We start from the raw sequence: 12,179 nt of genomic DNA on the forward strand, positions 1-12,179 counted from the left end.
TAACCTATGGACACATTATAGTTTGGTGAAAGCCTGGGGAGGGGGTGGTAGAAGGGGTCAATGGGAGGGAAAAAGGGGACATTTGTAATACTTTCAGCAATAGACATTAAAAAACAAACAAATGAACAATAATACCAAACAAAAACCATATTCAGTAATATCCCACTGTCAGATTGTAGTAAGAATATGATGCCTGTTTTAGACTCCCTTGGCTTTCAAGGCCTGTGTGAAACGCATTCTTTAATCACTAACCCAGAACAGTTACTCATGGTTTTTAGGTTCAAGTGGTATACAAATTAACACCTGAGAAATGCCATTAGTGAAAGCATGGATATCAAACAGTACTGACAAAACCCACACTCTCTCTTCTTTCCCCCGCTACATTTATGTTGTTTTCAAATTTCAACATAGACACCTTGCCTATACTTTAAAGACAGATATGCCCTGCTTAAGCCCAAGTCATAAACTCATAACATGCTCCTCCATCCTGAAATTTACTGCATTTTCAGGGTCTCTCACTTCCATCATGAAGATTATTTGGATCACTAGGTTCAAAGGACCTAAATATGACTCTTGATGATCCTATAAGCCCATGCAGAGCACTACAAGCCTTTGAGACTCTCTAAATGCTAATCGTTAGGGTAGGCTCTAATGCAATATAATGGATGCCCTTACAATAAACTGATGTCTTTATAATTAAACTGATATCCCTAAATATAAAAGACAAGTCATCCTGCTGTCACTTGCTGTCAATAGAGAAAGGAAACAAGAAAACTTGAGCCCCTCCTTTTCAGGAGTCTGTGATTATAATGATTAACCAGCTCTGAAAACCACAGTGGGCAAGTCTCCAGAGGGGGTGCTGAAGATGCCAACTGCATCCACTGAATCTATGGGGGAGACAGCCATCTGGAGCTTTCTGCCAAGGCTCACCCACCCAGAGCTAGGGATCTCTGCCAATTAATCACTGGTTCTTCTCACACCAGATCATCCTAGACCCACGTGAAATATTCAGAGCACAAGGCTGTGGGGTGCTGCTGCATGGGTGGCTGAGATGGGGAGCACAGTAAAGAAACGTGGTTGTTACAGAATAGGGGCACAGTGTGCTCTCTGTCGTACCTGCTGGGTTGTGTTTTTGCCCAGACCTCCCACAACTGTATGTCCATCTCATACAGAGCATCTGGAATAACAGCCCACCTCAAACACTTGCTTTATTTATTTTATTTTTAAATATATATATTTTATTGATTTTTTTTTACAGAGAGGAAGGGAGAGGGATAGAGAGTTAGAAACATCGATGAGAGAGAAATATCGACCAGCTGCCTCCTGTACACTCCCCACTGGAGATGTGCCTGCAACCAAGGTACATGCCTTTGACCTGAATCGAACCTGGGACCCTTCAGTCCGCAGGCTGACGCTCTATCCACTGAGCCAAACCAGTCAGGGCAAACACTGTTTATTGTACCTCTTCTATGTTCAAATCTACCACAGTTCACTGTCTTAAGAAATTTAAAACTTGCCTTAGCCTAGAGATTTTAAGTATTCCTGACACTTCAATTGCATCAACCCTAGTCCTTGTTGTTGCGTTAGCTCCATTATTTCCCCTGGAGAGCTTCCTTGTTTTTTTATACTTCTTTACATACCCTCTCTTCAGTTCATATGATGATTTCTCCCCAGATTCTTCATCAATCTAAACTTGCTTTAATATACAACTTTAATCAATCAGACTCCACCTTCAAACACAACAATACTGCTTCATAAGTAGAGTAAGAACTTATGGCAGTATATTCCAAAACCCTACCTCTCATCTTTTGTGCTCATCCATTTTTCATTTTTAAAGGTAATTTACATCGCCATATACTTTGTTTTTACATATGTTACAAATAAGCGCAAATTTCTTTTTGAGTAATTAAAAATGAGAGAAAAAAATGAGTTTTCCTTTATCATTTCTTGAATTGTAGGTCTGCTGGCAACAAATCTCCTCAACTGCTGTTTGTCCGAGGAACTCTTGACCTCTTCATTTTAGAAAGGTACTTTTACTGGGTACAAAACTCCTTGTTGACTCTTTTTTTTCCCTTCATTTCAGCACTTTAAAGATGTTACTTTATTGTCTTTTGGCTTGAAAATTTTCTGACAAGAAGTGTGCTGCAATTCTTATCTTTGTGCCTCTATATATAACATGTCTTTTTTCCTTTGGCTGCTTTCACGATCTTCTCTGCCTATTATTGCAGCAGTTTAATTATTGTATTTCAGATGTTTTGTTTGTTTTTGTATTTGCCTTTCTTGATGGTCTTTTTTCACTTTTTTTTTTCCCTTCTGCATTTCAGTTTGGGTAATTTCTATTGACCTGCCTTTGATGATCATGACTTTTTCCCTTGGCTTTGTTGAATAAAATTGCTCCATGATTTTTAGAAAAGTAACATCATAAGACAACATGATAAGTGCTACTGAGGAAGTATTTATAAGTTGCTATAGGAACACAAAAGAGAAAGGTTTCATAGAGACTTTGACATTCAAGTTAAGGTTTAAAGAGTGAATAGGAATTCTCCAAGGGTAAAAAGTATGCAAAGTAACATATTTTACAAAAGCACAGAGGTATGAAACTGCATCTCTCACTTATGGAACCATTAGTATTTCAATAGAGTCAGAAAGAAACATGGTGAAATAGACTGACATTCATGCGAAGGTATCTTCACACTATTTAAGCAGTAGAGAAACAATGAAGGATTTTAAGAATTAGAGTGACATGGTAGTGCATACGTGGGTTAGAAAAATGGAAAGCACTGAGTTATTGTAACAATGCCAGTAAGAAGATATGGGAAGGGGGTGGACACTAAATGCAAGATGTAGCAGAAGAATAAAGAGGAGAGGCCACCCTGAAGGTATTTCTAGAAGTTAGGATGATGGGAACTTGGGCACTGATTAGATGGGAGTGTAAGAGAGAGGGTGGTCAAGGGTATCTGAAGTTTTTGACATGAGCCCTTCAGGAAATGGGGTTGACATTTAGTGAGGTAAAGAATGTAGGCAAAAGGCAGTATGGAGAAGGGCAGAAGTAAATTCAATCTTGAACAGGCTGTGTTAAATTGGCCATGGGACATCCAAGTAGAGAGGACTCTTAGGGAGTGTGATATATTGTTTTTGAGCTTCCACAGAGAGGCCAAGGAGAAGAGAGGTGGGTCAAGAGAGAAACTAAGAATGACAACACAAGGTCTGAGTGGAGAAACAGAGCCCACAGAAGACGATGAGAGGACATAATTTTGGGGAAAGTTGTTGTCACATCATTTTGAACATTCAAATGGAGTTATGTAATTACTAATTTCAGAATGCTATTTAATGGTGTCACTTTTAAAAAAAAATATTTTTATTTACTTCAGAGAGGAAGAGAGAGGGAGAGAGAGAGAAACATCAGTGATGACAGAGAATAATTGATCTGCTGCCTCCTGCACAAGCCACATTGGAGATTGAGCCCTCAACCTGGGCATGTGCCCTGATTCAGAATTGAACCACGGCCTGCTAGTTCATAGGTTGACGTTCAACCACTGGGCCATGCTGGCCGGGCTTTAACAGTGCCACTTAATAAAAGTGGAACTCTTGTTTATTTCTCATTTTATCCATTCCCCTTTAACTTGGCTGACATTGTACAACCTTTCTAGTAAATATGACACCAAAATGCCAAAGATTCTTTTTGGAAACCAAAGAGAGAAAGAAAAAAAAAAAATCAAAGAGAAGACCCAAAGGAATAGCTCCATGCATCACTGATCAAGGCAGTAACAACAACAACAACAAAAGTAAGACTGGCTTTTTCTGGCATTGAGTGCACTGAAGTTTTCGCTTCTTAGCTTGGTTTTGCATCAGCTGCAGACATGGTAGGCTCCTTCCCCTAGTCCATCAGCACCTGCCTCAAAACACCTGCCCTCCCCTCTTGATTTGCAGTAAGTGATTAAGTGGGTATGATAAGAGAAGGATGGAGCCTGGACTGTGGGGCAGTAGTCTCTAAATCAAATTAACGTCATGCTCCCTAATTAATGCTCAGTGTCTGGAGTCTCAAGTGACACAAACCAGTGGTGCCCTCTTGAGTTTTCACGCAACACCGGAAGTCTGAGGCTGTGGTGAATGTGTTAAACACGGAAGCATGACTTTTATTGCCATTTTTTACTCCCCATAGGAAACCGTGAAATCTTTAGCTAGTACACAAATCTCTACGAACTAAAACCCAGCTCTCGGCAGTTGACAATGCATTTGTATCTACGTACTCTCACCTGAGTATCGCAGCAACCTAGTGAAATAGATATTAACATGGTTTATTCATCTCCAAAGATCAGAACACAGGTTCCGAAATGGTTAGGACACACATGTAGCAAGTGGCAGGGCTGAGAGTCATTCCCAGCCTTCCAAATTCCAAACCGTGGTCCTTTTCTCACACAGCAGGGCCTCCTGTATGAAACGAACCCTTTGGATCTGTTTGATTATTGCAGCCTCTCTTACTAGCTGCACTCCATTGTGCGGGCATAGAAAAGAAGTGGCTGGTGCAGCAGTAAAATAATCCAGTTTCCCAGCCTTACAGATTATGCACATATCCCCTGACAGGGACCTAGGAAGCCTACTCCGCCCCCCAACCCCCGCAAAAAAAAAAAAAAAAAAAAAAAAAAAAAGCTGAAAATTCAGCCCATCAAAATATTTGGGACCGAGAGCAATTCTAAGAACAAAAGCGAACAAATGCACAAACAAAAATCTCTTCTCACATCAAACAAGTCACGAAGAGAATGTAGATGGGGCACAAGGCGTCAGTACTGTAGAGACATCCCAGTATTATTTCCTTCAGGCCTGGCACGGCAGCTTTCCAGCACTCAGCCTTCGCCTCCTTTTCCTGCATTTAAAGCAGATACTACTGGGCACTAGAATAGAGCTTACATGGCTTGCCTGCTTCAGCACAGCATCTGGGTGGGCTGCTCGGTGGTAAGCTTTGCATGTCAGATGAAATATTCTGGCATTCCTGCTTTAGGTCAATGATCTGGAAGGCTTAGCTGGCTTTGTAGCACAGAGAGCACTGGTTTTGACTGGCTTGAATCACAGAGTTCCTTCTCTCTAGTTGCTGGCCAAGTACTTTCAAATCTCAGCGTTCTCATTTATATCACCTCAGTGTTCTCATTTATAAAATGACCCTTAACAATACCCTGAAGCACAGCGTTATTGAGAAGACTAAATGAGAGAATAAGTAGGGGTCACTTAGCTCATTGCCTGGCACATCAGAAGCACAAAGTAAATAGTGACCTTATTACTGATGTTACATAAGGCCCATATGAAAAGGAAGATTAATTTTATGAGTTTGATAGGCATGCACTTACTAATATTACTAAAATTGAGCAATCAGATAAACTTAATGAACATGAAAATAATGTGTTACCTGCTTTTGCAATGGCAATTTTGAGTCTCTCTATCATATATTAACTCCATAAAATAAAACTGTCCTTATGAAAAATGAGTCTCAAGAATAAAGCAAAATTGGAAGGGATATTGGTAAACCGGACCTTTTGGCTTCATATTTTCCTGGTTCTTGAAAAAAGCATTACTTCAATTGTCACGAAAGAACTATATTAGATAGCTTTAACCCAAAAGGAAATTCTTATTTGGGAGGATTTCATGATAATGACTTGAAGAACTAACTGGTCTTTTGACTAGCAAGCAAGGTAGAAGAGCAAGCATAAAAACAAGCCCAGAGGCAATTTTGCTTGGTTACAAAAACAAAGGGGAACTGTTCAAGGACAGACCCCTGGAGTGGTTGAATTTTCAAAGTGATTTGCTTACCCATTTTAAATTATGATGAGATAGTACTGAGAATGACAAGCAAACAAGAAGTTAAAATTAAATTCCGTATTTTTGGTACATGCTTGGTCAAGAAACTGAGACACCAATCTAATTTCTGTTGAGTGTTTACAGACTCCAAGTTAGAATTTATCCAGTTGGAAAATGATGGTGTTCTAAATGGAAATTGCAGAAATGACACATACAGCCAATATATGTATTTATAATTGGCTGAAAGACATGCATACACTTTCTTGGGCATTTTTTAAATGTTATCTAGAATAATATTTTAAAATATACTATTCTGAGGTACTGATTGCAATGTAATGTCTAAGATTTAGAGGTTAAACTCGGCCAGTGTGGCTCAGCGATTAAGCGTTAACCCAAAAATCAAGAGGTCACTGTTCACTTTCAGGCCAGGGCACAGGCCCTGGGTTACAGGCTTGTTCCTAATAGGGCGCATGTATCGATAGGAGGCAGTCCGTCAATGATGTTCTTCTCTCACTGATGTTTCTATTTCTCTATCTCTTTTCCTTCTTCTCTAAAAATAAATTTAAAATGTATTTTACAAAAAGATTGAGGAGTTAATTTTAAAGTAGAAAATACATTCACGTCATCAAAAGCACTTTCAATTTAATTCAGAGAGCACACAACTAAATTTTGAATAATGATATGGCAATTGAATGACTACTAAGGAGTCTATTCAATGATAAGTTTATTAATTATTTACTTTTTAACTCAAATATTACTATATAACTATATGTTAGATTATTATTATAATGATGGATAAGAGAGTCCTCCAAAAGGAACTTAGAGGGTCAAGAAAACAAATTCTCTACCAAATGAAAGGTTATATTAAATGACATTTAACTCCATGTCTCCACTATAAAATATTTTTTAAAAAGTTAGTGCTCAGTGCTGGCAAGAACACAATTAGGTAGGAATTCTTTGTATATATATATATATATATGGTGGGTGTATACACTGTTAAAAGCTTAATTTGGAAATTAATTTTGCAATATTTATCAAGTCTAAAAAGAACCAGAAATTTCACTTCTTGGAAACAATTCTGGAAAAAAAGAAGTGTGGACATGGATAAACAAAGGTGCTTGTCATATCTTTATAATGGTAAAAACCTGGGAATCTAAACATCTGGGAATAAAAAAAATGGCTAAGTACATTAGCTAGATCCCTACAACAGAATACAAAGCAGCCCAAAATGGTATTTATGCGGGATCTTTAATTGGTAAATACTCATGCAAAAACCTTAAGAACAAAAATTAGACACTTAGTTATGTACATGGTGCTTTCATTGTGTATATAACCATATATTTAGTTCTTTATATTTTTACTGAGAAGAATGTTAAAATGTTTGGAAATGTGGCTATAGATTATTTTCCAGTGGCATTCAGGTGCCTGGAGATTTCCCAGAGTTCCTTTTACCCAAATGCAACTTTTCTCATGAGTAATTCTGTGTCCCTGTATATCCAAAGTGATTTATAGATAATTTTTCTTGATCAAAGAGAGAAAAGTTTCAGAAATTCACTTACACCTTAGCATTTTGACATTACTAAGTTAAATGTATTAAATATGCCTAAGAGTCATTCTTCTGTTTTAGAATAGTAAGTGTAAAGATTGATTTACAAGCCCAGTTTTGTTAGGAATTCTATACTCTTCTGTTCCTCAGAAAGCTGAAGTTTAATAATATTTTTTTCTCCCCATGAAAAAGGTCTGAGAAATGCGCGGGAAGTCCTTGAGTGTTGAACTTTGTGGTTTCAGCACTCAGCAGAGAAGTGTTAGCATGATTGGGCTAAGTTCCTGCGTTTTTAGGACTGTTGCTAGGAAAGACGAAATGACATGCATTTCTCTTTGCTGGGCTATTTTTGTTAGAATTTCTTTTTTTTTTTTAAAAGCACTTTCCCAAATTTCACTGTTAAGATTTCAAAGAAAATACATTTTTTAAAAAATCTAGAGGTAGCATTCAAGGTCTGGTGTCAGTGATGTAACATGTATGAAGGGGTGGTTTCTGTGTGATTTCACAGAGATGAGCACAGGCTCACAGTGCAGGCGGCACTGATAAGCATTAGGAGGGAGAACAGGAAACACAGTCCAGAGCAGACGGGAGAGACCTGAGGCTCAGAGGCACCTGCTTCCAGGAGGAGCTCAGGCCTCTTGTCCCAGCTCCTTTCTGAGGGGGCCGAGCAGCCTGGAGGGAAGTCAAATCACATAATTCTGCCTCATCAATCCCTCTTCTTTCTCCCAGGGTGGACCCCCCCACCCCCATGGAGGGTTAACACAAATCTGAAGGTAGTAACTAAAAATTTTCCTCCCTCCCTCTCTAGTTTGCACACCGAAGAACAAGTAGCAAATAAAGGAGGCTTTCGTGTATCCAGCAGTTACCAGATACTAGGCTCCTCAGGAAAGTTATCATTTTATTATTTTTTTTATTTTTATTTTTTTTCTTATATATTTTATTGATTTTTCACAGAGAGGAAGAGAGAGGGATAGAGAGTTAGAAACATCGATGAGAGAGAATCATCGATCAGCTGCCTCTTGCACACCCCCTACCGGGGATGTGCCAGCAACCAAGATACATGCCCTTGACCGGAATCGAACCTAGGACCTTTTAGTCCGCAGGCCAACGCTTTATCCACTGAGCCAAACCGGTCCCGGCATAAAAGTTATCATTTTAAATCCTCTTAATAATCCTGTGGAGTAGGAGTTATTATTATTATTATTATTTTTAAAATATATTTTATTGATCTTTTTACAGAGAGGAAGGGAGAGAGATAGAGAGCTAGAAACGTCGATGAGAGAGTAACATCGACCAGCTGCCTCTTGCACACCCCCTACTGGGGATGTGCCCGCAACCAAGGTACATGCCCTTGACCAGAATCGAACTCGGGACCTTTCAGTCCGCAGACCGACGCTCTACCACTGAGCCAAACCGGTTTCGGCAGGAGTTATTATTTTTACGGAGAAATAAGCTGACCCCGGCGGAAGGGAAGCTGCCCCGATGTTCTGCGGGTGGTGACGGAGCCTCCCCCGGGCACAGGCTGGCTGACTTGGACGTCCACGTTCTCTATCTCCTTGCTTTCAAGTGGATTCTCAAACGTCTGGGGAGTAGGCAACCGTGAGAATGAAAATGAACCAGATCAGGGACCCCAGTCAGAAAGGGACTCATGAGCAAGCCTAGAAGTTGCCATCGTATCAACTCATGGCTTTGGCTACTTCCTCTGATGCCCCCCTTCCAAACAGCACCCTGAGAGCTATAAAATATTTATCCTGCCTGGAGATCTCCAGGCTGGGGGGAAATCTATATGGCCAGCCCCGGCTCCCTTTTGCCTATCTAGACAGACTAGATAGCCGACTCCTAGACAAGCTCCTTTAGAGTGATCCACAGAAACATGCTCTCGGAAGTAGCTAAGGAATGCCAAGAAGGGCTCCTGGTGATCTGAGAACTAGAGTTAGGGATAAAAGCGCATTATCATGACCCAAAGCCCAAGCAGAATTCTGACGGCAAGAGAGAGAGAGAGAGAAGCCACTTGTCTGGATGAAGATGTGCGAATGGAAAGAGAGGTTGGATATTTATAGCCTCCCCATGCCCACATCCTCTTGCTTCACGTGGGATGGAGTTAGCAGGTAATTAAAAAGTGACATTCAGCCACGCATAAAAGATGGAAACAAATAAAAAAGCAGAACTGGTAAAGGAAGGCTTTGGGAAGGACTTGTGGAACAAAGTGTGACAGCAGTCATTGTTAGCTTCGGGATGGCGATGGACAGCCCGAACAACCCCAGCAGTACTGAATGGCTGAGGAAGCACTGGCGGCTGTGGAACAATGCCCAGCCAGGAGGAAGGGTCTCGGGGCCTGGAGCCCAGGCTGCTGGCTGTGCACTGCTGGGCAGGCTTGCTAAGCTGCACTGGGCCGGGGGTGGGAAGCTGCGGTCTCATCCCTTCCACTCTCTGGCTTTTTAATACCAGAAACTGTACTAAATGGAAGAGGAACCGAGAGGAGAAATGCCACTCAGTATTCCTATCCCATCGATTGGCCCTTCTAACCGTCTTGACCCATCGTTTAAGTTTTCAAACCCCATTCAACTAAGATGTAATGGACTATTCATTGGTCACACGTGAAGTTGGAAAATTAATTGCGATTTTTAAAAAAAAAAAATACGTATTTTATTGATATTTTTATAGAGAGGAAGAGAGAGGAACAGAGAGTCAGAAACATTAATGAGAGAGAAACATCCATCAGCTGCCTCCTGCACACTTCCCACTGGGGATGTGGGAGGTGCCCGCAACCAAGGTATAATATATGCCCTTGATTGGAATGGAACCCGGGACCTCTCCGTCTGCAGGCCAACGCTCCCTCCACCGAGTCAAACCGGCCAGGACACGTTTGCGATTTCTTCAGCTTGCTGTGAAAGGCTACCGGAGAGAGCCTGCGAGGCTGTGAGGCTGCCTGAGACGCTGTGACAGGGACACCGTGGGGAGGATAGGCTGGAGGCTGGAAGGTGGCATTTGCTTCCTTTCAGCTCTGAGATGTGGGGCTTATTCACGTTTCAGTGACTTGCTGGGAAATGTGTCAGGCAGCCAAGCTCACTGCTGGCACGCTCCCCAGGGCTGGAGGTGAGGTGTGACAACGAAAGCCGTGTACCCGATGGGCGATGCCTGGGACAGGCGTGGGCAGGGGAGGGCCGGCGGGGAGGGTCAGGCCCTGCAGAGGCAGCTGCCTCACCTCCAGGCCCAGCGGCTCTGCAGCTGCTCCGTCGCCTCGGCCTCGCTCTGCGAGGGCGGCAGCCTGCTGCTGAGAAAAGTTTCCCCCCACAGCATGGGAGGCTGTTTTGGGAAGAACAGCATTATGGGAAATTACGTGGCTTTCTCAAAGCAGATATAATTGCTACGGCACAATAATAGTGGATGCAGAAACGGAAACGGTAGGTACTGGCCGTGGCTTTAAAGTGTGGTTTTTGGAAGAGCATGGCTGCACTCTAAACTCCAAAACTTGTGTGTATTTTCCTCGAATGATTTTTGATGAATTCATCCCAAATGCTTTTGTCAAGAGGCCTCCTGATACTACCTAAATGTTTACAGCCTTTTATTTTTTTAATTTTATTTATTTTTTAATATATTTTATTGATTTTACACAGAGAAGAATTGAGAGGGATAGAGAGTTAGAAACGTCTATGAGAGAGAAACATTGACCAGCTGCCTCCTGCACACCCCCCACTGGGGATGTGCCCGCAACCAATGTACATGCCCTTGACCGGAATCGAACCTGGGACCCTTCAGTCCCCAGGCCGATGCTCTTCCACTGAGCCAAACCGGCTTCGGCTGTTTACAGCCTTTTAAAAGGAATAATTACTTCTAAAGCAAAATACAATTTACTTGTAATTCAGATAACTCTGATATAATTGATTCTTGTTTTAAGCAATTTGTGTTTATCATTTTCATATTATACAGAAGGTGATACAGTCCCATTTTGTCTTCAGACAGATAGATGGAAGAGGCCAAAATGACTGTATCTCTCATGCTGAACTGATACAAAGGAAGTACAAAGAGGAAGTACTAAGATGACAATAGAAGATTATATTAATGTGAATAATTTAGGTGAGCCTGTGGAATTACAAGAGAAATGTAAATATGACTTATTTGAAGATGAAAATTAGGGAGAGAATATAACTAGTATCTGTTTTCATTGAAAAAGCAATTTGCAAATATAACACATCCTTAAAAATTTAGATTGCTATCCATGTTTTAAAAGTAGATCTATCATGTCTATTCTTTTGAATACACTGTAGGTTATGTATCGGAGAGAGAACAAGCCTCGGCATTAGATTAGTCTTGGCTCCAGATCTGGCTTACTAGTATCTTGTAGGATCTGATTTTGGAAAGGCCATTTGACCTCTCTGAGCCTCAGCCTTATCACCTGTAAAACAGTTAACAAAACCTCCTTTGAATAAGGATGAAATGAGCATTATTTCAGTGTTCATAACCTGATATTCATTGTAAATAGTATAGATTGATTAAGGAGTAATGGATCCTATTGATTGTTGAATGGAATTGAATCCTCAAACTAACATTACATCTATTAATCTTTGGAGATGTATGTGTGACTATTGAAGTATTATCACATTATTCAATCAGCTGGAGAATGAGCCCTATGCAATACACTTCACAAGCTCTCAAGAAGAATTCGTTTTGGAACTGTAGGTCAACCGCAAGGAACTGCAGAGTCTGAGCATTTCTCAACTACTCAGACCTCTGACAATGATGGGTGAACGGCTAATGTGCATCAAGGTCATTATTTAAGTCATAGAAAAAACACTAAGACCCCTGCTTGGAAAATATGTAACCCAATAGCCAATTTGAAACCACT

At 40.8% G+C, this 12,179-nt stretch overlaps 1 protein-coding gene across 3 annotated transcripts in view; it reads right to left on the reverse strand.

The window, feature by feature from the left end:
- Positions 1-12,179, reverse strand: part of AK5 (adenylate kinase 5) — a 195,627-nt gene that overhangs the window by 108,871 nt on the left and 74,577 nt on the right. The gene's annotated exons all lie outside the window — the stretch shown is intronic.

The sequence above is a fragment of the Pipistrellus hanaki genome (genome assembly GCF_964339955.1).
Source record: "Pipistrellus hanaki genome assembly, chromosome: 2".
NCBI classification, from domain to species: Eukaryota; Metazoa; Chordata; class Mammalia; order Chiroptera; family Vespertilionidae; genus Pipistrellus; species Pipistrellus hanaki.